The sequence below is a fragment of the Ipomoea nil genome, unplaced genomic scaffold, assembly GCF_001879475.1.
Source record: "Ipomoea nil cultivar Tokyo-kokei standard unplaced genomic scaffold, Asagao_1.1 scaffold3322, whole genome shotgun sequence".
In the NCBI taxonomy this organism is placed as follows: Eukaryota; Viridiplantae; Streptophyta; class Magnoliopsida; order Solanales; family Convolvulaceae; genus Ipomoea; species Ipomoea nil.
Window position 1 is genome coordinate 21681 of NW_017619750.1, and position 27505 is coordinate 49185.

The following is a 27505-nucleotide window of genomic DNA, read 5'->3' on the forward strand; positions in this document are numbered from 1 at the left end:
ACTTAAAATATGTCAAAACCCCTAAAATAAATTCTTCCAAACAAGATAAATATTGGTTTATATCCAATATCCTCTCCCACATTATACATGTATATAATCGAGTTGGCCTTCTTAGCTCAGTGGTAGAGCGCGTGGCTTTTAACCACGTGGTTGTTGGTTTGATCCCCACAGACGGTGAATGAAATTGTAACATTATCAAATTTGTATTTTCTTCGTCTCGTAAGTGGTTAAAAATTTGATTCATACTAATTTTGTCATATTTCTATATTTGTTGAATCCATAAGTGGTTAAAATTTTTATTTATATACGCATAAACCCTCTAGTAAGTAGTTGAAAATTAAATTTTCATCTCATTTTAAATGCTACTTTGGGTAGCGTTTCAAAGTAAACTATTATTTAAAACTTTCTTTATTTTACCAAATAGAAGTTATAGCTTGGTTTCAACTTAAAATATGTCATAATCTCTAAAATAAATTCTTACAAACAAGATATATATTGGTTTATATCCAATATCCTCTCCTCAACTATACATGCATATTATTGAGTAGGCCTTCTTAGCTCAGTGGTAGAGCGCGTGGCTTCTAACCACGTGGTCGTGGGTTTGATCCCCACAGACGGTGATTGAAATTGTAGGTTTTAACAAAGCTGTATTTTCTTGATCTCGTAAGTGGTTAAAAATTTGATTTATATTAATTTTTTCATATTTGTATATTTCTTGAATCCATAAGTGGCTAAAATTTTCATTTATATACACATAAACCCGCTCGTAAGTAGTTGAAAATTTAATTTTCATCTCATTTTAAATGCTACTTTGGGTAACGTTTCAAAGTAAACTATTATTTAAAAGTTTCATTGTTTTACAAAATAGAAGTTATAGCATGGTTTCAACTTAAAATATGTCAAAACCCCTAAAATAAATTCTTCCAAACAAGATAAATATTGGTTTATATCCAATATCCTCTCCCACATTATACATGTATATAATCGAGTTGGCCTTCTTAGCTCAGTGGTAGAGCGCGTGGCTTTTAACCACGTGGTTGTTGGTTTGATCCCCACAGACGGTGAATGAAATTGTAACATTATCAAATTTGTATTTTCTTCGTCTCGTAAGTGGTTAAAAATTTGATTCATACTAATTTTGTCATATTTCTATATTTGTTGAATCCATAAGTGGTTAAAATTTTTATTTATATACGCATAAACCCTCTAGTAAGTAGTTGAAAATTAAATTTTCATCTCATTTTAAATGCTACTTTGGGTAGCGTTTCAAAGTAAACTATTATTTAAAACTTTCTTTATTTTACCAAATAGAAGTTATAGCTTGGTTTCAACTTAAAATATGTCATAATCTCTAAAATAAATTTTTACAAACAAGATATATATTTGTTTATATCCAATATCCTCTCCTCAACTATACATGCATATTATTGAGTAGGCCTTCTTAGCTCAGTGGTAGAGCGCGTGGCTTTTAACCACGTGGTCGTGGGTTCGATCCCCACAGACGGTGATTGAAATTGTAGGTTTTAACAAAGCTGTATTTTCTTGATCTCGTAAGTGGTTAAAAATTTGATTTATATTAATTTTTTCATATTTGTATATTTCTTGAATCCATAAGTGGCTAAAATTTTCATTTATATACACATAAACCCGCTCGTAAGTAGTTGAAAATTTAATTTTCATCTAATTTTAAATGCTACTTTGGGTAGCGTTTCAAAGTAAACTATTATTTAAAACCTTCATTGTTTTACCAAATAGAAGTTATAGCATGGTTTCAACTTAAAATATGTCATAACCCCTAAAATAAATTCTTCCAATCAAGATAAATATTGGTTTATATCCAATATCCTCTCTCACATTATACATGTATATAATTGAGTTGGCCTTCTTAGCTCAGTGGTAGAGCGCGTGGCTTTTAACCACATGGTTGTTGGTTTGATCCCGACAGACGGTGAATGAAATTGTAACATTATCAAAGTTTTATTTTCTTCGTCTCGTAAGTGGTTAAAAATTTGATTCATACTAATTTTGTCATATTTCTATATTTGTTGAATCCATAAGTGGTTAAAATTTTCATTTATATACCCATAAAGCCGCTCGTAAGTAGTTGAAAATTAAATTTTCATCTCATTTTAAATGCTACTTTGGGTAGCGTTTCAAAGTAAACTATTATTTAAAACTTTCTTTATTTTACCAAATAGAAGTTATAGCTTGGTTTCAACTTAAAATATGTCATAATCTCTAAAATAAATTCTTACAAACAAGATATATATTGGTTTATATCCAATATCCTCTCCTCAACTATACATGCATATTATTGAGTAGGCCTTCTTAGCTCAGTGGTAGAGCGCGTGGCTTTTAACCACGTGGTCGTGGGTTCGATCCCCACAGACGGTGATTGAAATTGTAGGTTTTAACAAAGCTGTATTTTCTTGATCTCGTAAGTGGTTAAAAATTTGATTTATATTAATTTTTTCATATTTGTATATTTCTTGAATCCATAAGTGGCTAAAATTTTCATTTATATACACATAAACCCGCTCGTAAGTAGTTGAAAATTTAATTTTCATCTCATTTTAAATGCTACTTTGGGTAACGTTTCAAAGTAAACTATTATTTAAAAGTTTCATTGTTTTACAAAATAGAAGTTATAGCATGGTTTCAACTTAAAATATGTCAAAACCCCTAAAATAAATTCTTCCAAACAAAATAAATATTGGTTTATATCCAATATCCTCTCCCACATTATACATGTATATAATCGAGTTGGCCTTCTTAGCTCAGTGGTAGAGCGCGTGGCTTTTAACCACGTGGTTGTTGGTTTGATCCCCACAGACGGTGAATGAAATTGTAACATTATCAAATTTGTATTTTCTTCGTCTCGTAAGTGGTTAAAAATTTGATTCATACTAATTTTGTCATATTTCTATATTTGTTGAATCCATAAGTGGTTAAAATTTTTATTTATATACGCATAAACCCTCTAGTAAGTAGTTGAAAATTAAATTTTCATCTCATTTTAAATGCTACTTTGGGTAGCGTTTCAAAGTAAACTATTATTTAAAACTTTCTTTATTTTACCAAATAGAAGTTATAGCTTGGTTTCAACTTAAAATATGTCATAATCTCTAAAATAAATTCTTACAAACAAGATATATATTGGTTTATATCCAATATCCTCTCCTCAACTATACATGCATATTATTGAGTAAGCCTTCTTAGCTCAGTGGTAGAGCGCGTGGCTTTTAACCACGTGGTCGTGGGTTCGATCCCCACAGACGGTGATTGAAATTGTAGGTTTTAACAAAGCTGTATTTTCTTGATCTCGTAAGTGGTTAAAAATTTGATTTATATTAATTTTTTCATATTTGTATATTTCTTGAATCCATAAGTGGCTAAAATTTTCATTTATATACACATAAACCCGCTCGTAAGTAGTTGAATATTTAATTTTCATCTAATTTTAAATGCTACTTTGGGTAGCGTTTCAAAGTAAACTATTATTTAAAACCTTCATTGTTTTACCAAATAGAAGTTATAGCATGGTTTCAACTTAAAATATGTCATAACCCCTAAAATAAATTCTTCCAATCAAGATAAATATTGGTTTATATCCAATATCCTCTCTCACATTATACATGTATATAATTGAGTTGGCCTTCTTAGCTCAGTGGTAGAGCGCGTGGCTTTTAACCACATGGTTGTTGGTTTGATCCCGACAGACGGTGAATGAAATTGTAACATTATCAAAGTTTTATTTTCTTCGTCTCGTAAGTGGTTAAAAATTTGATTCATACTAATTTTGTCATATTTCTATATTTGTTGAATCCATAAGTGGTTAAAATTTTCATTTATATACCCATAAAGCCGCTCGTAAGTAGTTGAAAATTAAATTTTCATCTCATTTTAAATGCTACTTTGGGTAGCGTTTCAAAGTAAACTATTATTTAAAACTTTCTTTATTTTACCAAATAGAAGTTATAGCTTGGTTTCAACTTAAAATATGTCATAATCTCTAAAATAAATTCTTTCAAACAAGATATATATTGGTTTATATCCAATATCCTCTCCTCAACTATACATGCATATTATTAAGTAGGCCTTCTTAGCTCAGTGGTAGAGTGCGTGGCTTTTAACCACGTGGTCGTGGGTTCGATCCCCACAGACGGTGATTGAAATTGTAGGTTTAACAAAGCTGTATTTTCTTGATCTCGTAAGTGGTTAAAAATTTGATTTATATTAATTTTTTCATATTTGTATATTTCTTGAATCCATAAGTGGCTAAAATTTTCATTTATATACACATAAACCCGCTCGTAAGTAGTTGAAAATTTAATTTTCATCTCATTTTAAATGCTACTTTGGGTAGCGTTTCAAAGTAAACTATTATTTAAAACTTTCATTGTTTTACCAAATAGAAGTTATAGCATGGTTTCAACTTAAAATATGTCATAACCCCTAAAATATATTCTTCCAAACAAGATAAATATTGGTTTATATCCAATATCCTCTCCCACATTATACATGTATATAATTGAGTTGGCCTTCTTAGCTCAGTGGTAGAGCGCGTGGCTTTTAATCACATGGTTGTTGGTTTGATCCCCACAGACGGTGAATGAAATTGTAACATTATCAAAGTTTTATTTTCTTCGTCTCGTAAGTGGTTAAAAATTTGATTCATTCTAATTTTGTCATATTTGTATATTTGTTGAATCCATAAGTGGTTAAAATTTTCATTTATATACCCATAAACCCGCTCGTAAGTAGTTGAAAATTCAATTTTCATCTCATTTTAAATGCTACTTTGGGTAGCGTTTCAAAGTGAACTATTATTTTAAACTTTCTTTATTTTACCAAATAGAAGTTATAGCTTGGTTTCAACTTAAAATATGTCATAATCTCTAAAATAAATACTTCCAAACAAGATAAAATATTGGTTTATATCCAATATCCTCTCCTAAACTATACATGCATATTATTGAGTAGGCTTTCTTAGTTCAGTGGTAGAGCGCGTGGCTTTTAACCACGTGGTCGTGGGTTTGATCCCCACAGATGGTGAATGAAATTGTAACATTATCAAAGTTGTATTTTCTTTGTCTCATAAGTAGTGGTTTAAATTTTGATTTATACAAATTTTGTCATATTTGTATATTTCTTAAATCTAAAAAGTGGTTAAAATTTTCATTTATACAAGCATAAACCCTCTCGTAAGTAGTTGAAAATTTAATTTTCATCTCATTTTTAATGCTACTTTGGGTAGCGTTTCAAAGTAAACTATTATTTAAAACTTTCATTGTTTTACCAAATAGAAGTTATAGCATGGTTTCAACTTAAAATATGTCATAACCCCTAAAATAAATTCTTCCAAACAAGATAAATATTGGTTTATATCCAATATCCTCTCTCACATTATACATGTATATAATTGAGTTGGCCTTCTTAGCTCAGTGGTAGAGTGCGTGGCTTTTAACCACGTGGTTGTTGGTTTGATCCCCACAGACGGTGAATGAAATTGTAACATTATCAAAGTTGTATTTTCTTCGTCTCGTAAGTGGTTAAAAATTTGATTCATACTAATTTTGTCATATTTGTATATTTGTTGAATCCATAAGTGGTTAAAATTTTTATTTATATACCCATAAACCCTCTCGTAAGTAGTTGAAAATTCAATTTTCATCTCATTTTAAATGCTACTTAGGGTAGCGTTTCTAAATTAACTAGTATTTTAAACTTTCTTTGTTTTACCAAATAGAAGTTATAGCTTGGATTCAACTTAAAATATGTCATAATCTCTAAAATAAATTCTACCAAACAAGATAATATTGGTTTATATCCAATATTCTCTCCTCAACTATACATGCATATTATTGAGGTGGCCTTCTTAACTCGATGGTAGAGCGCACGGCTTTTAACCATGTGGTCGTGGGTTCGATCCCCACAGACGGTGATTGAAATTGTAGGTTTAACAAAGTTGTATTTTCTCGATCTCGTAAGTGGTTAAAAATTTGATTTATATTAATTTTGTCATATTTGTATATTTGTTGAATCCATAAGTGGTTAAAATTTTCATTTATATACACAAAAACCTGCTCGTAAGTAGTTGAAAATTTAATTTTCATCTCATTTTAGATGCAACTTTGGGTAGCGTTTCAAAGTAAACTATTATTTAAAACTTTCATTGTTTTACCAAATAGAAGTTATAGCCTGGTTTCAACTTAAAATATGTCATAATCTCTAAAATAAATTCGTCCAAACAAGATAAATATTGGTTTATATCCAATATCCTCTCCCACATTATACATGTATATAATTGAGTTGGCCTTCTTAGCTCAGTGGTAGAGCGCGTGGCTTTTAACCACGTGGTTGTGGGTTTGATCCCCATAGACGGTGAATGAAATTGTAACATTATTAAAGTTGTATTTTCTTCATCTCGTAAGTGGTTAAAAATTTGATTCATACTAATTTTGTCATATTTGTATATTTGTTGAATCCATAAGTGGTTAAAATTTTCATTTATATACACATAAACCTGCTCGTAAGTAGTTGAAAATTTAATTTTCATCTCATTTTAGATGCAACTTTGGGTAGCGTTTCAAAGTAAACTATTATTTAAAACTTTCATTGTTTTACCAAATAGAAGTTATAGCCTGGTTTCAACTTAAAATATGTCATAATCTCTAAAATAAATTCGTCCAAACAAGATAAATATTGGTTTATATCCAATATCCTCTCCCATATTATACATGTATATAATTGAGTTGGCCTTCTTAGCTTAGTGGTAGAGCGCGTGGCTTTTAACCACGTGGTTGTGGGTTTGATCCCCATTGACGGTGAATGAAATTGTAACATTATTAAAGTTGTATTTTCTTCGTCTCGTAAGTGGTTAAAAATTTGATTCATACTTATTTTGTCATATTTGTATATTTGTTGAATCCATAAGTGGTTAAAATTTTTATTTATATACCCATAAACCCTCTCGTAAGTAGTTGAAAATTCAATTTTCATCTCATTTTAAATGCTACTTAGGGTAGCGTTTCTAAATTAACTAGTATTTTAAACTTTCTTTGTTTTACCAAATAGAAGTTATAGCTTGGATTCAACTTAAAATATGTCATAATCACTAAAATAAATTCTACCAAACAAGATAATATTGGTTTATATCCAATATCCTCTCCTCAACTATACATGCATATTATTGAGTTGGCCTTCTTAACTCGGTGGTAGAGCGCACGGCTTTTAACCATGTGGTCGTGGGTTCGATCCCCACAGACGGTGATTGAAATTGTAGGTTTAACAAAGTTGTATTTTCTCGATCTCGTAAGTGGTTAAAAATTTGATTTATATTAATTTTGTCATATTTGTATATTTGTTGAATCCATAAGTGGTTAAAATTTTCATTTATATACACATAAACCTGCTCGTAAGTAGTTGAAAATTTAATTTTCATCTCATTTTAGATGCAACTTTGGGTAGCGTTTCAAAGTAAACTATTATTTAAAACTTTCATTGTTTTACCAAATAGAAGTTATAGCCTGGTTTCAACTTAAAATATGTCATAATCTCTAAAATAAATTCGTCCAAACAAGATAAATATTGGTTTATATCCAATATCCTCTCCCACATTATACATGTATATAATTGAGTTGGCCTTCTTAGCTCAGTGGTAGAGCGCGTGGCTTTTAACCACGTGGTTGTGGGTTTGATCCCCATAGACGGTGAATGAAATTGTAACATTATTAAAGTTGTATTTTCTTCATCTCGTAAGTGGTTAAAAATTTGATTCATACTAATTTTGTCATATTTGTATATTTGTTGAATCCATAAGTGGTTAAAATTTTCATTTATATACACATAAACCTGCTCGTAAGTAGTTGAAAATTTAATTTTCATCTCATTTTAGATGCAACTTTGGGTAGCGTTTCAAAGTAAACTATTATTTAAAACTTTCATTGTTTTACCAAATAGAAGTTATAGCCTGGTTTCAACTTAAAATATGTCATAATCTCTAAAATAAATTCGTCCAAACAAGATAAATATTGGTTTATATCCAATATCCTCTCCCATATTATACATGTATATAATTGAGTTGGCCTTCTTAGCTTAGTGGTAGAGCGCGTGGCTTTTAACCACGTGGTTGTGGGTTTGATCCCCATTGACGGTGAATGAAATTGTAACATTATTAAAGTTGTATTTTCTTCGTCTCGTAAGTGGTTAAAAATTTGATTCATACTTATTTTGTCATATTTGTATATTTGTTGAATCCATAAGTGGTTAAAATTTTTATTTATATACCCATAAACCCTCTCGTAAGTAGTTGAAAATTCAATTTTCATCTCATTTTAAATGCTACTTAGGGTAGCGTTTCTAAATTAACTAGTATTTTAAACTTTCTTTGTTTTACCAAATAGAAGTTATAGCTTGGATTCAACTTAAAATATGTCATAATCACTAAAATAAATTCTACCAAACAAGATAATATTGGTTTATATCCAATATCCTCTCCTCAACTATACATGCATATTATTGAGTTGGCCTTCTTAACTCGGTGGTAGAGCGCACGGCTTTTAACCATGTGGTCGTGGGTTCGATCCCCACAGACGGTGATTGAAATTGTAGGTTTAACAAAGTTGTATTTTCTCGATCTCGTAAGTGGTTAAAAATTTGATTTATATTAATTTTGTCATATTTGTATATTTGTTGAATCCATAAGTGGTTAAAATTTTCATTTATATACACATAAACCTGCTCGTAAGTAGTTGAAAATTTAATTTTCATCTCATTTTAGATGCAACTTTGGGTAGCGTTTCAAAGTAAACTATTATTTAAAACTTTCATTGTTTTACCAAATAGAAGTTATAGCCTGGTTTCAACTTAAAATATGTCATAATCTCTAAAATAAATTCGTCCAAACAAGATAAATATTGGTTTATATCCAATATCCTCTCCCACATTATACATGTATATAATTGAGTTGGCCTTCTTAGCTCAGTGGTAGAGCGCGTGGCTTTTAACCACGTGGTTGTGGGTTTGATCCCCATAGATGGTGAATGAAATTGTAACATTATTAAACTTGTATTTTCTTCGTCTCGTAAGTGGTTAAAAATTTGATTCATACTAATTTTGTCATATTTGTATATTTGTTGAATCCATAAGTGGTTAAAATTTTTATTCATATACCCATAAACCCTCTCGTAAGTAGTTGAAAATTGAATTTTCATCTCATTTTAAATGCTACTTAGGGTAGCGTTTCAAAATTAACTAGTATTTTAAACTTTCTTTGTTTTACCAAATAGAAGTTATAGCTTGGATTCAACTTAAAATATGTCATAATCTCTAAAATAAATTCTACCAAACAAGATAATATTGGTTTATATCCAATATCCTCTCCTCAACTATACATGCATATTATTGAGTAGGCCTTCTTAGCTCAGTGGTAGAGCGCGTGGCTTTTAACCACGTGGTTGTGGGTTCGATCGCCACAGACGGTGGTTGAAATTGTAGGTTTGAAATTGTAACATTATTAAAGTTGTATTTTCTTCGTCTCGTAAGTGGTTAAAAATTTGATTCATACTAATTTTGTCATATTTGTATATTTGTTGAATCCATAAGTGGTTAAAATTTTTATTTATATACCCATAAACCCTCTCGTAAGTAGTTGAAAATTCAATTTTCATCTCATTTTAAATGCTACTTAGGGTAGCGTTTCTAAATTAACTAGTATTTTAAACTTTCTTTGTTTTACCAAATAGAAGTTATAGCTTGGATTCAACTTAAAATATGTCATAATCTCTAAAATAAATTCTACCAAACAAGATAATATTGGTTTATATCCAATATCCTCTCCTCAACTATACATGCATATTATTGAGTAGGCTTTCTTAGCTCAGTGGTAGAGCGCGTGGCTTTTAACCACGTGGTTGTGGGTTCGATCCCCACAGACGGTGATTGAAATTGTAGGTTTAATAAAGTTGTATTTTCTTGATCTCGTAAGTGGTTAAAAATTTGACTTATATTAATTTTTTCATATTTGTATATTTGTTGAATCCATAAGTGGCTAAAATTTTCATTTATATACACATAAACCCGCTCGTAAGTAGTTGAAAATTTAAGTTTCATCTCATTTTAAATGCTACTTTGGGTAGCGTTTCAAAGTAAACTATTATTTAAAACTTTCATTGTTTTACCAAATAGAAGTTATAGCATGGTTTCAACTTAAAATATGTCATAACCCCTAAAATAAATTCTTCCAAACAAGATAAATATTGGTTTATATCCAATATCCTCTCCCACATTATACATGTATATAATTGAGTTGGCCTTCTTAGCTCAGTGGTAGAGCGCGTAGCTTTGAACCACGTGGTTGTTGGTTTGATCCCCACAGACGGTGAATGAAATTGTAACATTATCAAAGTTGTATTTTCTTCGTCTCGTAAGTGGTTAAAAATTTGATTCATACTAATTTTGTCATATTTCTATATTTGTTGAATCCATAAGTGGTTAAATTTGTTTTTTTTTTGTTGTATTGCAGGTTAGTTGGCCTTAGCCTCCTTGAGTTCGGTGAACTCGTGAAGAACAAAAGCAGAGGAAAGGAGTAGAGATATATGTGAGATGAATGTTGTATTCTCATTAGCCACTCTCTTTAGTTACAAGAGTACAGAATATAAAGGACTCAATGTAATAAATACAATAAATGTATATAACTGTTACATCTGTTACATTCCGTTACAAATATAAATGTCCATAAATAGTGGTTTTATAACACTCCCCCTTGGACATTATTTTGCCATAATCATGTCTCGTTAAAAACTTGCTAGGAAAACCCTGTGGGAAAAACCTAGACAAGAAAAGAGTACAATAAAATATATATTCATGCCTCATTAAAAACTTCACTAGGAAAACCACGTGGGAAAAACCTAGTTGAAGAAAAGAGTACATGATATATGTAAAAACATATATTGTATTTGGTCGCCTCATTAAAAACCCTAACTTAAGAAAACCCTGTGGGAAAAACTTAGTTAAGGGAAAAAGAGTACAACCATAAGCCTTCAGGGCGCAAACTGCATAATCTTCAGGATTCGAGGGTTTGTCCATTTAAGCACTAATTTTGCAATATTTTCCCATTTACATCATTAATATCATACTCATGCCTCATTAAAAACCACACTAGAAAACCCAATGGGAGAAAACTAGTGAGGAAAAGAGTACATGATATTTATGCATTTATGTGTTGCAAATAATGCGCAACCATTAGTCTTTTATGACTTAATCTTCAAGATTTTACGTTCAATCTTCCGGATTGATTCGAGTAAATGTAATCTTCAGGATTTTACGTTCAATCTTCCGGATTGATTCGAGTAAATGTACTTCCCGTCTCCCCCTGAAGATAACAATCTTCAAGTTCTACATATATTTCAAAATTTGAAGGGATGGATTGGACAAATCTTCTGGATTGTCACTAGAGTAGTGTACAATAATCTTATGGCTCTTCTAGAGCTCATATAACATTTGTGCAACACAAGTGTTATTGTCCTCATTTTGAACATTTAGAGAAATTCATTGTATAACCAGTTTGGACTTGGCATTGCGGGGATCAAACAAAACAGCCAGTACCCAAGTAGCCTATTAAAACCGTATCATGGTTTCTTACATAAGTGTCATGTCTTTGTATCTCGAAGATACCGGAGGATATGTTAATCATTATTCAAGTACTTCATTTGTAGGGGGAGCACTAGATTTTGCTAGCAATTTCATCGCAAATATGTTGCGATTATAGAACTTCTGGTTCTATAATGGTGCTCCAACGATAATGAAGTAAGGGACTTCGAGTCCAAAAAGGTTCCTTATCTGCTTCAAGATATTATTAGGCAACCTTTAGTTTGATAAAACATGACACTTATATGCATATAGACATGTACAAAAAACATTTTTAGATGTAGACTGACTGGTGTATAAAAAAAACTTCAAAGAAAAACTCGATCTTCAAGTCGAGATAATACTTATAGCTTTTACAAGCTTTTTATTTCAAAAGTCTCAGTCTTTAAACATGAACTGACATTATCAAGCTCATTATATATTGATGTTTACACCATCAATAATGACTGAGATAATAAATAATAAATAAGTTCATTATCAACCCTTTATTGAGCACACAATGGTACATATTATTCCTTCAATGAGGATATTAACTCCATTCGCAACCCTTTAAAGAGTAAATAATGACACATAATAATACTTAAATAAATCCTCATTTCGAGAATTATGAATCCATCAGGGATTTCTCAAGATAAATTTAACTGCATATCTAAATTTATTATTCTGCCAATTGTATTATGTAGCGGAACTTAATGACATTTACCATGGGAGAGTATATTTGATTAAAATCAATTAAGGGTCTCTGCGTGGACCCATAGGCTACAAACTCGCTTTATCACCTCATTATTCTTATTTCTCTTTCATGCACACACCCATTTGTAACCTTCAGGGTTAACGCTCAAATGGTGTATTGTTATAAAGATAATTTATTCATTTTAGCGAGTCGAGCTATGCCTTAATTGCTCCTTTATATATTAAATAGTCATGGCACTTCTGGTGCCTAATTTTGGATCCAGATTATCATATAACGAGCAATTTGTAATGGCAATTGTGTTGTCGACAACTATAACATTTTTGTAAAACTCCCATATTTGTAAAAGTAATGGCAATTTCTAAAACAACCAGATTCTAAACATTTCCCAAAAATATTTTGATCTGGTCGTTCCGCATCCCTAGTATTACGTTTGTTTGGTGCACTTATAAGTCTTACCAGGGTTTTTCGTCATCTGGACGAACGTCTGCAGGACATAATTGTTCAAACTATTTCAAGAGTGACAATATTTCTTTACTAGATCTAGTATTATGATCCATATATCTTTCACCGATAGATCTCCTACACTTCTAGTGTCAAGGAGTATCGATAGATATGTTTGGTCCAAGGATATAGGACCTAGTCACTTCGTTTATGATCATTATGATCAATAGATGTATTTGGCAGATTATTTGCTAAAATCGCAAATAGATTATCTTTTGAACTTCTAGTTCAATCAAACTAGTACATGGATTTAAATAATGAAGATGTTTTTATTCTTATGAAATTTCTTGGCATTCCAAAAAGCTACGGAGTAGTATATTATCTCCCCCTAATGCCGAGAAACAATCTTCATTATGAATGCAGTCAACGTACCCAATTATATGCATTGATCCCCTATCATGGGCTTTCGGTATTTAACCAATATACGGGGGTTTCTTCGATAGCCCTTTTAGAGGTACGTTGTGGTGGTGATATAAAATAGACTACGCAAATAAAATAACGCAAATAGGGAAATGTTACTTCTGAAACCACGTACTAGGTAAAAAAGGGGGTATAGCAATCCTTGAGGGATTGATTTGTGATATGCATTGAGTTAGACTTGGGTAAAAAGAACTTGACTCATAGTAACGTCATAGCAATCCTTCGGGGATTGATGGGATAGGTGGACCAATTTTGGTCATGAATTTATCGTCAAGGTTCATCCTAAAGGGTGACTTAGAGAATTAAAAACCTTAATCTACCTTCTGGGCAAATAAATATACAAAACAATGAGGGCTATAAATTTAAATATCATATGCCCAAATCTCATGTCAAAGAGTTTCTATAGCAGAAACTAGCATTGTAAACATGTCATAGCCTTTAATTGTTATCACATGCAAGTTAAGGTTTAGCAACGACAGGTGCAACCTAACCATATTAAGAATTCATGCTATTTTGCCACTTATAAGTTGGGTGATGAATCTCAATAGATATGGCCTATAGCAAATCATAAATTGCCAACAAGAGAAATAACAAAATCTCTTATATGAACATAATCAAGAGATTATATGCTAAAATATGTCAATTAAAGAGAAGCATGCAATAGCATGTGATATAATTGTCCCTTATGTCTTGGACATCAAAAACTCAATTTAGTCATGCACATCATATTTGGTACACACAAGGCATCACATGACAAGAGATATTCTTATTAATTCATAAATTAGAAAAATGAGAGAAGTACCGTTCGCCGAAGAATAATGAGCACATGTTCGCTGTCGGGCCCATTCCACTACTGGAAATTATTGAATTTCCGATAGTGTTCATTCCTATTTCGGGGAGTCAAAACAGCACTTTTCCAAGCAAGCTCTCATTTTATCTCATAGTTTCATACAAGCATGAAAATATCACAAAATAGCAAGATATACAAGCTGAAAAAGGCATAAATTTTCAGAATTTTGACCTGGATTGCTGAATTTTCTGGGAACAAATGGTAACACATTTTGGTACAAAATCTTTCAGATATGTAGTTCATCAAGTCTAGAACGTACACAAAAATTTTCATGGAAATCCAAGGTCTAGAAGTATTTTTTCTAAAAATTTTCCCAACATTGCTCCAGGCAGAAAAATAATTGACAGCACAGTGCCAAAACTTTAAGTTTTATGGAATCACCAAAGCATATTTTTAACAAAATCTTTTTACAGACATCAAATACCACGAGTCTAGGTTCTCCAGAAAAAATTCCATGCCAAAAGGAGTTCAAGAAGTATTTTTCACGAATTTAATTTTCAAACTGCGCCGGGCAGAATTTTCAGGCAGTGATTACTATGTGTAAAAAAAAATCACAATTTGTTTGCTTCAGGCAAACCAACATGATGTGAGTCAATTTTGACTTTTGGAGAGTATCATAGCATTAGAAATAGAAGTTGCAAACTTCATTCATAAGTCATTAGTCACTTTAAAGATTAATCCACATTCAGGGTCTTCCAGACCTTATTAAAAAAAACCCAATGACCAAACACTTAGCATAATTTTGTCATGTACTACTACTGGAGTACAATACGACCATTGACAATGAGACCCGCATACACCAAATATCCTTCAGGGATTCACTTAGGGTTTATAAATCCTTTTAGATCAAATATCTATAATCGAGGCCTTGAGGCAAGATAAAGATAACGGGTGACTGATAAAATTAGTGCTCTTGATTTACCTTCTGGGTAAAACTATATTAAAAAAAATTAGACACTATCATTTTGTTTAAATACTCCGATTTAAGATTTATTCTAATGCCCAAAACTCATGTGAAATAATTTCTATAGCAAATTAGCACCATCAATAAACTTTTAAAACAATACAGAGCCAATTTTACATTGGGGAAACTGCCCTAGTGCTAATATTTTTAATTTGTGCTATGACTTGTTGCCTTCTGGGCAGTGCTATGTTTAGAAATTTGGCTATAATCACTTGTTGATCAAAACGATCCTTCAGGGACGGTCATATAATAAGTGCTTTATTTCTAAGCAAAAATTACATGCATTTATGCAAATTTCGATTAAAATTTACGAAAAAATCTCATCATCAAATATGAGCTATAGCAAATAATTCTAATCAACATGAGACTTAGCTTCTAAACAACATTGGCAGTATTATTAAGCACAAAATATAGGAGTTGGCAAATTTAGATTAGACACAGTACTTGCACCTCTAATATTAGTAATAATCACTGGATTAGGGTCAATATTGGATCGATCCCCACAGACGGTGATTGAAATTGTAGGTTTAACAAAGTTGTATTTTCTTGATCTCGTAAGTGGTTAAAAATTTGATTTATATTAATTTTGTAATATTTGTATATTTGTTGAATCCATAAGTGGTTAAAATTTTCATTTATATACACATAAACCCGCTCGTAAGTAGTTGAAAATTTAATTTTCATCTCATTTTAGATGCTACTTTGGGTAGCGTTTCAAAGTATACTATTATTTAAAACTTTCATTGTTTTACCAAATAGAAGTTATAGCCTGGTTTCAAGTTAAAATATGTCATAATCTCTAAAATAAATTCTTCCAAACAAGATATATATTGATTTATATCCAATATCCTCTCCTCAACTATACATCCATATTATTGAGTTGGCCTTCTTAGCTCAGTGGTAGAGCGCGTGGCTTTTAACCACGTGGTCGTGGGTTCGATCCCCACAGACGGTGATTGAAATTTTAGGTTTAAAAAAGTTGTATTTTCTTGATCTCGTAAGTGGTTAAAAATTTGATTTATATTAATTTTGTCATATTTGTATATTTGTTGAATCCATAATTGGTTAAAATTTTCATTTATATACACATAAACCCGCTCGTAAGTAGTTGAAAATTTAATTTTCATCTCATTTTAGATGCTACTTTGGGTAGCGTTTCAAAGTAAACAATTATTTAAAACTTTCTTTGTTTTACCAAATAGAAGTTATAGCCCGGTTTCAACTTAAAATATGTCATAATCTCTAAAACAAATTCTTCCAAACAAGATAAATATTGGTTTATATCCAATATCCTCTCCCACATTATACATGTATATAATTGAGTTGGCCTTCTTAACAAAGTGGTAGAGCGCGTGGCTTTTAACCACGTGGTTGTGGGTTTGATCCCCACAGACGGTGAATGAAATTGTAACATTATCAAAGTTGTATTTTCTTCGTCTCGTAAGTGGTTAAAAATTTGATTCATACTAATTTTGTCATATTTGTATATTTGTTGAATCCATAAGTGGTTAAAATTTTCATATATATACCCATAAACCCTCTCGTATGTAGTTGAAAATTCAATTTTCATCTCATTTTAAATGCTACTTTGGGTAGCGTTTCAAAGTAAACTATTATTTAAAACTTTCATTGTTTTACCAAATAGAAGTTATAGCCTGGTTTCAACGTAAAATACGTCATAATCTCTAAAATAAATTCTTCCAAACAAGATAAATATTGGTTTGTATCCAATATCCTCTACCACATTATACATGTATATAATTGAGTTGGCTTTCATAGCTCAGTGGTAGAGCGCGTGGCTTTTAACCACGTGGTTGTGGGTTTGATCCCCACAGACGGTGAATGAAATTGTCAAATTATCAAAGTAGTATTTTCTTCGTCTCGTAAGTGGATAAAAATTTGATTCATACTAATTTTGTCATATTTGTATATTTGTTGAATCCATAAGTGGTTAAAATTTTTATTTATATACCCATAAACCTCTCGTAAGTAGTTGAAAATTGAATTTTCATCTCATTTTAAATGCTACTTAGTGTAGCATTTCAAAATTAACTAGTATTTAAAACTTTCTTTGTTTTACCAAATAGAAGTTATAGCCTTGTTTCCAATTAAAATATGTCATAATCTCTAAAATAAATTCTTCGAAACAAAATAAATATTGGTTTATATCCAATATCCTCTCCCACATTATACATGTATATAATTGAGTTGACTTTCTTAGCTCAGTGGTAGAGCGCGTGGCTTTTAACCACGTGGTTGTGGGTTTGATCCCCACAGACGGTGAATGAAATTGTAACATTATCAAAGTTGTATTTTCTTCGTCTCGTATGTGGTTAAAAATTTGATTCATACTAATTTTGTCATATTTGTATATTTGTTGAATCCATAAGTGGTTAAAATTTTCATTTATATACCCATAAACCCGCTCGTAAGTAGTTGAAAATTTAATTTTCATCTCATTTTAGATGCTACTTTGGGTAGCGTTTCAAAGTAAACTATTATTTAAAACTTTCATTGTTTTACCAAATAGAAGTTATAGCCTGGTTTCAACGTAAAATACCTCATAATCTCTAAAATAAATTCTTCCAAACAAGATAAATATTGGTTTGTATCAAATATCCTCTCCCACATTATACATGTATATAATTGAGTTGGCTTTCATAGCTCAGTGGTAGAGCGCGTGGCTTTTAACCACGTGGTTGTGGGTTTGATCCCCACAGACGGTGAATGAAATTGTCAAATTATCAAATTAGTATTTTCTTCGTCTCGTAAGTGGATAAAAATTTGATTCATACTAATTTTGTCATATTTGTATATTTGTTGAATCCATAAGTGGTTAAAATTTTTATTTATATACCCATAAACCTCTTGTAAGTAGTTGAAAATTGAATTTTCATCTCATTTTAAATGCTACTTAGTGTAGCATTTCAAAATTAACTAGTATTTTAAACTTTCTTTGTTTTACCAAATAGAAGTTATAGCTTGGATTCAACTTAAAATTTGTCATAATCTCTAAAATAAATTCTACCAAACAAGATAATATTGGTTTATATCCAATATCCTCTACTCAACTATACATGCATATTATTGAGTTGGCCTTCTTAGCTCAGTGGTAGAGCACGTGGCTTTTGACAACGTGGTCGTGGGTTCGATCCCCACAGACGGTGATTGAAATTGTAGGTTTAACAAAGTTGTATTTTCTTGATCTCGTAAGTGGTTAAAAATTTGATTGATATTAATTTTGTCATATTTGTATATTTGTTGAATCCATAGGTGGTTAAAATTTTCATTTATATACCCATAAACCCGCTCGTAAGTAGTTTAAAATTCAATTTTCATCTCATTTTAAATGCTACTTAGGGTAGCGTTTTAAAATAAACTATTATTTTAAACTTTCTTTGTTTTACCTAGTAGAAGTTATAGCTTGGTTCCAACTCAAAATATGTCATAATCTCTAAAATAAATTCTTCCAAACAAGATAAATATTGGTTTATATCCAATATCCTCTCCTATATTATACACGTATATAATTTAGTTGGCCTTCTTAGATCAATGGTAGAGCACGTGGCTTTTAACAATGTGGTCATGGGTTCGATCCCCACAGAAGGTGATTGGAATTGTAGGTTTAAGAAAGTTGTATTTTCTTGATCTCGTAAGTGGTTAAAAATTTGATATATATTAATTTTGTCATATTTGTATAATTGTTGAATCCATAAGTGGTTAAAATTTTCATTTATATACCCATAAACCCGCTCGTAAGTAGTTGAAAATTCAATTTTCATCTCATTTTAAATGCTACTTAGGGTAGCGTTTTAAAATAAACTGTTATTTTAAACTTTCTTTGTTTTACCTAGTAGAAGTTATAGCTTGGTTCCAACTTAAAATATGTCATAATCTCTAAAATAAATTCTTTCAAACAAGATAATATTGGTTTATATCCAATGTCCTCTCCTCAACTAGACATGCATATTATTGAGTAGGCCTTTTTAGCTTAGTGGTAGAGCACCTGGCTTTTATACACGTGGTTGTGGGATCGATCCCCACAGACGGTGATTGAAATTGTAGGTTTAACAAATTTGTATTTTCTTGATCTCGTAAGTGGTTAAAAATTTGATTTATATTAATTTTGTCATATTTGTATATTTGTTGAATCCATAGGTGGTTAAAATTTTCATTTATATACCCATAAACCCGCTCGTAAGTAGTTTAAAATTCAATTTTCATCTCATTTTAAATGCTACTTAGGGTAGTGTTTTAAAATAAACTATTATTTTAAACTTTCTTTATTTTACCTAGTAGAAGTTATAACTTGGTTCCAACTCAAAATATGTCATAATCTCTAAAATAAATTCTTCCAAACAGGAAAAATATTGGTTTATATCCAATATCCTCTCCTACATTATACACGTATATAATTTAGTTGGTCTTCTTAGATCAGTGGTAGAGCACGTGGCTTTTGATAACGTGGTCGTGGGTTCGATCCCCACAGACGGTGATTGAAATTGTAGGTTTGACAAAGTTGTATTTTCTTGATCTCGTAAGTGGTTAAAAATTTGATTGATATTAATTTTGTCATATTTGTATATTTGTTGAATCCATAAGTGGTTAAAATTTTCATTTATATACACATAAACCCGCTCGTAAGTAATTGAAAATTCAATTTTCATCTCATTTTAAATGCTACTTTGGGTAGCATTTCAAAGTAAACTATTATTTAATACTTTCTTTGTTTTACCAAATAGAAGTTATAGCCTTGTTTCAAATTAAAATATGTCATAATCTCTAAAATAAATTCTTCGAAACAAAATAAATATTGGTTTATATCCAATATCCTCTCCCACATTATACATGTATATAATTGAGTTGGCCTTCTTAGCTCAGTGGTAGAGCGCGTGGCTTTTAACCACGTGGTTGTGGGTTTGATCCCCACAGACGGTGAATGAAATTGTAGCATTATCAAAGTTGTATTTTCTTCGTCTCGTATGTGGTTAAAAATTTGATTCATACTAATTTTGTCATATTTGTATATTTGTTGAATCCATAAGTGGTTAAAATTTTCATTTATATACCCATAAACCCGCTCGTAAGTAGTTGAAAATTTAATTTTCATCTCATTTTAGATGCTACTTTGGGTAGCGTTTCAAAGTAAACTATTATTTAAAACTTTCATTGTTTTACCAAATAGAAGTTATAGCCTGGTTTCAACGTAAAATACGTCATAATCTCTAAAATAAATTCTTCCAAACAAGATAAATATTGGTTTGTATCAAATATCCTCTCCCACATTATACATGTATATAATTGAGTTGGCTTTCATAGCTCAGTGGTAGAGCGCGTGGCTTTTAACCACGTGGTTGTGGGTTTGATCCCCACAGACGGTGAATGAAATTGTCAAATTATCAAATTAGTATTTTCTTCGTCTCGTAAGTGGATAAAAATTTGATTCATACTAATTTTGTCATATTTGTATATTTGTTGAATCCATAAGTGGTTAAAATTTTTATTTATATACCCATAAACCTCTTGTAAGTAGTTGAAAATTGAATTTTCATCTCATTTTAAATGCTACTTAGTGTAGCATTTCAAAATTAACTAGTATTTTAAACTTTCTTTGTTTTACCAAATAGAAGTTATAGCTTGGATTCAACTTAAAATTTGTCATAATCTCTAAAATAAATTCTACCAAACAAGATAATATTGGTTTATATCCAATATCCTCTACTCAACTATACATGCATATTATTGAGTTGGCCTTCTTAGCTCAGTGGTAGAGCACGTGGCTTTTGACAACGTGGTCGTGGGTTCGATCCCCACAGACGGTGATTGAAATTGTAGGTTTAACAAAGTTGTATTTTCTTGATCTCGTAAGTGGTTAAAAATTTGATTGATATTAATTTTGTCATATTTGTATATTTGTTGAATCCATAGGTGGTTAAAATTTTCATTTATATACCCATAAACCCGCTCGTAAGTAGTTTAAAATTCAATTTTCATCTCATTTTAAATGCTACTTAGGGTAGCGTTTTAAAATAAACTATTATTTTAAACTTTCTTTGTTTTACCTAGTAGAAGTTATAGCTTGGTTCCAACTCAAAATATGTCATAATCTCTAAAATAAATTCTTCCAAACAAGATAAATATTGGTTTATATCCAATATCCTCTCCTATATTATACACGTATATAATTTAGTTGGCCTTCTTAGATCAATGGTAGAGCATGTGGCTTTTAACAATGTGGTCGTGGGTTCGATCCCCACAGACGGTGATTGGAATTGTAGGTTTAAGAAAGTTGTATTTTCTTGATCTCGTAAGTGGTTAAAAATTTGATATATATTAATTTTGTCATATTTGTATATTTGTTGAATACATAAGTGGTTAAAATTTTCATTTATATACCCATAAACCCGCTCGTAAGTAGTTGAAAATTCAATTTTCATCTCATTTTAAATGCTACTTAGGGTAGCGTTTTAAAATAAACTGTTATTTTAAACTTTCTTTGTTTTACCTAGTAGAAGTTATAGCTTGGTTCCAACTTAAAATATGTCATAATCTCTAAAATAAATTCTTCCAAACAAGATAATATTGGTTTATATCCAATGTCCTCTCCTCAACTAGACATGCATATTATTGAGTAGGCCTTTTTAGCTTAGTGGTAGAGCACCTGGCTTTTATACACGTGGTTGTGGGTTCGATCCCCACAGACGGTGATTGAAATTGTAGGTTTAACAAATTTGTATTTTCTTGATCTCGTAAGTGGTTAAAAATTTGATTTATATTAATTTTGTCATATTTGTATATTTGTTGAATCCATAGGTGGTTAAAATTTTCATTTATATACCCATAAACCCGCTCGTAAGTAGTTTAAAATTCAATTTTCATCTCATTTTAAATGCTACTTAGGGTAGTGTTTTAAAATAAACTATTATTTTAAACTTTCTTTATTTTACCTAGTAGAAGTTATAACTTGGTTCCAACTCAAAATATGTCATAATCTCTAAAATAAATTCTTCCAAACAGGAAAAATATTGGTTTATATCCAATATCCTCTCCTACATTATACACGTATATAATTTAGTTGGTCTTCTTAGATCAGTGGTAGAGCACGTGGCTTTTGATAACGTGGTCGTGGGTTCGATCCCCGCAGACGGTGATTGAAATTGTAGGGTTGACAAAGTTGTATTTTCTTGATCTCGTAAGTGGTTAAAAATTTGATTGATATTAATTTTGTCATATTTGTATATTTGTTGAATCCATAAGTGGTTAAAATTTTCATTTATATACACATAAACCCGCTCGTAAGTAATTGAAAATTCAATTTTCATCTCATTTTAAATGCTACTTTGGGTAGCATTTCAAAGTAAACTATTATTTAATACTTTCTTTGTTTTACCAAATAGAAGTTATAGCCTTGTTTCAAATTAAAATATGTCATAATCTCTAAAATAAATTCTTCGAAACAAAATAAATATTGGTTTATATCCAATATCCTCTCCCACATTATACATGTATATAATTGAGTTGGCCTTCTTAGCTCAGTGGTAGAGCGCGTGGCTTTTAACCACGTGGTTGTGGGTTTGATCCCCACATACGGTGAATGAAATTGTAGCATTATCAAAGTTGTATTTTCTTCGTCTCGTATGTGGTTAAAAATTTGATTCATACTAATTTTGTCATATTTGTATATTTGTTGAATCCATAAGTGGTTAAAATTTTCATTTATATACCCATAAACCCGCTCGTAAGTAGTTGAAAATTTAATTTTCATCTCATTTTAGATGCTACTTTGGGTAGCGTTTCAAAGTAAACTATTATTTAAAACTTTCATTGTTTTACCAAATAGAAGTTATAGCCTGGTTTCAACGTAAAATACGTCATAATCTCTAAAATAAATTCTTCCAAACAAGATAAATATTGGTTTGTATCAAATATCCTCTCCCACATTATACATGTATATAATTGAGTTGGCTTTCATAGCTCAGTGGTAGAGCGCGTGGCTTTTAACCACGTGGTTGTGGGTTTGATCCCCACAGACGGTGAATGAAATTGTCAAATTATCAAATTAGTATTTTCTTCGTCTCGTAAGTGGATAAAAATTTGATTCATACTAATTTTGTCATATTTGTATATTTGTTGAATCCATAAGTGGTTAAAATTTTTATTTATATACCCATAAACCTCTTGTAAGTAGTTGAAAATTGAATTTTCATCTCATTTTAAATGCTACTTAGTGTAGCATTTCAAAATTAACTAGTATTTTAAACTTTCTTTGTTTTACCAAATAGAAGTTATAGCTTGGATTCAACTTAAAATTTGTCATAATCTCTAAAATAAATTCTACCAAACAAGATAATATTGGTTTATATCCAATATCCTCTACTCAACTATACATGCATATTATTGAGTTGGCCTTCTTAGCTCAGTGGTAGAGCACGTGGCTTTTGACAACGTGGTCGTGGGTTCGATCCCCACAGACGGTGATTGAAATTGTAGGTTTAACAAAGTTGTATTTTCTTGATCTCGTAAGTGGTTAAAAATTTGATTGATATTAATTTTGTCATATTTGTATATTTGTTGAATCCATAGGTGGTTAAAATTTTCATTTATATACCCATAAACCCGCTCGTAAGTAGTTTAAAATTCAATTTTCATCTCATTTTAAATGCTACTTAGGGTAGCGTTTTAAAATAAACTATTATTTTAAACTTTCTTTGTTTTACCTAGTAGAAGTTATAGCTTGGTTCCAACTCAAAATATGTCATAATCTCTAAAATAAATTCTTCCAAACAAGATAAATATTGGTTTATATCCAATATCCTCTCCTATATTATACACGTATATAATTTAGTTGGCCTTCTTAGATCAATGGTAGAGCGTGTGGCTTTTAACAATGTGGTCGTGGGTTCGATCCCCACAGACGGTGATTGGAATTGTAGGTTTAAGAAAGTTGTATTTTCTTGATCTCGTAAGTGGTTAAAAATTTGATATATATTAATTTTGTCATATTTGTATATTTGTTGAATACATAAGTGGTTAAAATTTTCATTTATATACCCATAAACCCGCTCGTAAGTAGTTGAAAATTCAATTTTCATCTCATTTTAAATGCTACTTAGGGTAGCGTTTTAAAATAAACTGTTATTTTAAACTTTCTTTGTTTTACCTAGTAGAAGTTATAGCTTGGTTCCAACTTAAAATATGTCATAATCTCTAAAATAAATTCTTCCAAACAAGATAATATTGGTTTATATCCAATGTCCTCTCCTCAACTAGACATGCATATTATTGAGTAGGCCTTTTTAGCTTAGTGGTAGAGCACCTGGCTTTTATACACGTGGTTGTGGGTTCGATCCCCACAGACGGTGATTGAAATTGTAGGTTTAACAAATTTGTATTTTCTTGATCTCGTAAGTGGTTAAAAATTTGATTTATATTAATTTTGTCATATTTGTATATTTGTTGAATCCATAGGTGGTTAAAATTTTCATTTATATACCCATAAACCCGCTCGTAAGTAGTTTAAAATTCAATTTTCATCTCATTTTAAATGCTACTTAGGGTAGTGTTTTAAAATAAACTATTATTTTAAACTTTCTTTATTTTACCTAGTAGAAGTTATAACTTGGTTCCAACTCAAAATATGTCATAATCTCTAAAATAAATTCTTCCAAACAGGAAAAATATTGGTTTATATCCAATATCCTCTCCTACATTATACACGTATATAATTTAGTTGGTCTTCTTAGATCAGTGGTAGAGCACGTGGCTTTTGATAACGTGGTCGTGGGTTCGATCCCCGCAGACGGTGATTGAAATTGTAGGGTTGACAAAGTTGTATTTTCTTGATCTCGTAAGTGGTTAAAAATTTGATTGATATTAATTTTGTCATATTTGTATATTTGTTGAATCCATAAGTGGTTAAAATTTTCATTTATATACACATAAACCCGCTCGTAAGTAATTGAAAATTCAATTTTCATCTCATTTTAAATGCTACTTTGGGTAGCATTTCAAAGTAAACTATTATTTAATACTTTCTTTGTTTTACCAAATAGAAGTTATAGCCTTGTTTCAAATTAAAATATGTCATAATCTCTAAAATAAATTCTTCGAAACAAAATAAATATTGGTTTATATCCAATATCCTCTCCCACATTATACATGTATATAATTGAGTTGGCCTTCTTAGCTCAGTGGTAGAGCGCGTGGCTTTTAACCACGTGGTTGTGGGTTTGATCCCCACATACGGTGAATGAAATTGTAGCATTATCAAAGTTGTATTTTCTTCGTCTCGTATGTGGTTAAAAATTTGATTCATACTAATTTTGTCATATTTGTATATTTGTTGAATCCATAAGTGGTTAAAATTTTCATTTATATACCCATAAACCCGCTCGTAAGTAGTTGAAAATTCAATTTTCATCTCATTTTAAATGCTACTTTGGGTAGCGTTTCAAAGTAAACTATTATTTAAAACTTTCTTTGTTTTACCAAATAGAAGTTATAGCTTGGTTCCAACTTAAAATATGTCATAATCTCTAAAATAAATTCTTCCAAACAAGATAAATATTGGTTTATATCCAATATCCTCTGCCACATTATACATGTATATAATTGAGTTGGCTTTCTTAGCTCAGTGGTAGAGCGCGTGGCTTTTAACCACGTGGTTGTGGGTTTGACCCCCACGGACGGTGAATGAAATTGTAACATTCTCAAAGTTGTATTTTATTGATCTCGTAAGTAGTTAAAAATTTGATATATATTAATTTTGTCATATTTGTATATTTGTTGAATCCATAAATGGTTAAAACTTTCATTTATATACACATAAACCCACTCATAAGTAGTTGAAAATTCAATTTTCATCTCATTTTAAATGCTACTTTGGGTAGCATTTCAAAGTAAACTATTATTTAAAACTTTCATTGTTTTGCAAAATAGAAGTTATAGCTTTGTTTCAACTTAAAATATGTCATAATCTCTAAAATAAATTCTTCGAAACAAAATAAATATTGGTTTATATCCAATATCCTCTCCCACATTATACATGTATATAATTGAGTTGGCCTTCTTAGCTCAGTGGTAGAGCGCGTGGCTTTTAACCACGTAGTTGTGGGTTTGATCCCCACAGACGGTGAATGAAATTGTAACATTATCAAAGTTGTATTTTCTTCGTCTCGTAAGTGGTTAAAAATTTGATTCATACTAATTTTGTCATATTTGTATATTTGTTGAATCCATAAGTGGTTAAAATTTTCATTTATATACCCATAAACCCTCTCGTAAGTAGTTGAAAATTCAATTTTCATCTCATTTTAAATGCTAATTTGGGTAGCGTTTCAAAGTAAACTATTATTTAAAACTTTCTTTGTTTTACAAAATAGAAGTTATAGCTTGGTTTCAACTTAAAATATGTCATATTCTCTCAAATAAATTCTTCCAAACAAGATATATATTGGTTTATATCCAATATCCTCTCCTCAACTATACAAGCATATTATTGAGTTGGCCTTTTTAGCTCAGTGGTAGAGCGCGTGGCTTTTAACCAAGTGGTCGTGGGTTCGATCCCCACACACGGTGATTGAAATTGTAGGTTTAACAAAGTTGTATTTTCTTGATCTCGTAAGTGGTTAAAAATTTGATTTATATTAATTTTGTCATATTTGTATATTTGTTGAATCCATAAGTGGTTAAAATTTTCATTTATATACACATAAACCCGCTCGTAAGTAGTTGAAAATTTAATTTTCATCTCATTTTAGATGCTACATTGGGTAACGTTTCAAAGTAAACTATTATTTAAAACTTTTATTGTTTTACCAAATAGAAGTTATAGCCTTGTTTCAACTTAAAATACGTCATAATCTCTAAAATAAATTCTTCCAAACAAGATAAATATTGGTTTGTATCCAATATCCTCTCCCACATTATACATGTATATAATTGAGTTGGCCTTCGTAGCTCAGTGGTAGAGCGTGTGGCTTTTAACCACGTGGTTGTGGGTTTGATCCCCACAAACGGTGAATGAAATTGTTAAATTATCAAAGTTGTATTTTCTTCGTCTCGTAAGTGGTTAAAATTTTGATTCATACTAATTTTGTCATATTTGTATATTTGTTGAATCCATAAGTGGTTAAAATTTTTATTTATATACCCATAAACCCTCTCGTAAGTAGTTGAAAATTGAATTTTCATCTCATTTTAAATGCTACTTCGTGTAGCATTTCAAAATAAACTAGTATTTTAAACTTTCTTTGTTTTACCAAATAGAAGTTATAGCTTGGATTCAACTTAAAATTTGTCATAATCTCTAAAATAAATTCTACCAAACAAGATAATATTGGTTTAAATCCAATATCCTCTCCTCAACTATACATGCATATTATTGAGTAGGCCTTCTTAGCTTAGGGGTAGAGCACATGGCTTTTAA

The 27505-nt window shown here is 30.6% G+C and overlaps 14 non-coding genes across 14 annotated transcripts; all 14 read left to right on the forward strand.

Annotated features, from left to right (window-relative positions):
• The first annotated feature begins 548 nt into the window (after positions 1 to 548).
• Positions 549 to 620, forward strand: TRNAR-UCU. Its single transcript has one exon. It is a non-coding gene; the product is annotated as a tRNA-Arg (tRNA).
• Positions 621 to 1435: 815 nt separating this feature from the next.
• On the forward strand, positions 1436 to 1507 carry TRNAK-UUU. The gene has a single exon. It is a non-coding gene; the product is annotated as a tRNA-Lys (tRNA).
• Positions 1508 to 2322: 815 nt separating this feature from the next.
• On the forward strand, positions 2323 to 2394 carry TRNAK-UUU. Its single transcript has one exon. It is a non-coding gene; the product is annotated as a tRNA-Lys (tRNA).
• An 815-nt stretch (positions 2395 to 3209) lies between these two features.
• TRNAK-UUU lies at positions 3210 to 3281 on the forward strand. Its single transcript has one exon. It is a non-coding gene; the product is annotated as a tRNA-Lys (tRNA).
• An 815-nt stretch (positions 3282 to 4096) lies between these two features.
• TRNAK-UUU lies at positions 4097 to 4168 on the forward strand. Its single transcript has one exon. It is a non-coding gene; the product is annotated as a tRNA-Lys (tRNA).
• A 5245-nt stretch (positions 4169 to 9413) lies between these two features.
• TRNAK-UUU lies at positions 9414 to 9485 on the forward strand. Its single transcript has one exon. It is a non-coding gene; the product is annotated as a tRNA-Lys (tRNA).
• A 384-nt stretch (positions 9486 to 9869) lies between these two features.
• Positions 9870 to 9941, forward strand: TRNAK-UUU. The gene has a single exon. It is a non-coding gene; the product is annotated as a tRNA-Lys (tRNA).
• Positions 9942 to 10312: 371 nt separating this feature from the next.
• Positions 10313 to 10384, forward strand: TRNAQ-UUG. Its single transcript has one exon. It is a non-coding gene; the product is annotated as a tRNA-Gln (tRNA).
• A 5577-nt stretch (positions 10385 to 15961) lies between these two features.
• Positions 15962 to 16033, forward strand: TRNAK-UUU. Its single transcript has one exon. It is a non-coding gene; the product is annotated as a tRNA-Lys (tRNA).
• Positions 16034 to 18173: 2140 nt separating this feature from the next.
• TRNAK-UUU lies at positions 18174 to 18245 on the forward strand. Its single transcript has one exon. It is a non-coding gene; the product is annotated as a tRNA-Lys (tRNA).
• Positions 18246 to 19944: 1699 nt separating this feature from the next.
• On the forward strand, positions 19945 to 20016 carry TRNAK-UUU. The gene has a single exon. It is a non-coding gene; the product is annotated as a tRNA-Lys (tRNA).
• Positions 20017 to 20828: 812 nt separating this feature from the next.
• TRNAK-UUU lies at positions 20829 to 20900 on the forward strand. Its single transcript has one exon. It is a non-coding gene; the product is annotated as a tRNA-Lys (tRNA).
• A 2583-nt stretch (positions 20901 to 23483) lies between these two features.
• TRNAK-UUU lies at positions 23484 to 23555 on the forward strand. The gene has a single exon. It is a non-coding gene; the product is annotated as a tRNA-Lys (tRNA).
• Positions 23556 to 26583: 3028 nt separating this feature from the next.
• On the forward strand, positions 26584 to 26655 carry TRNAK-UUU. The gene has a single exon. It is a non-coding gene; the product is annotated as a tRNA-Lys (tRNA).
• The last annotated feature ends 850 nt before the right edge of the window (positions 26656 to 27505 follow it).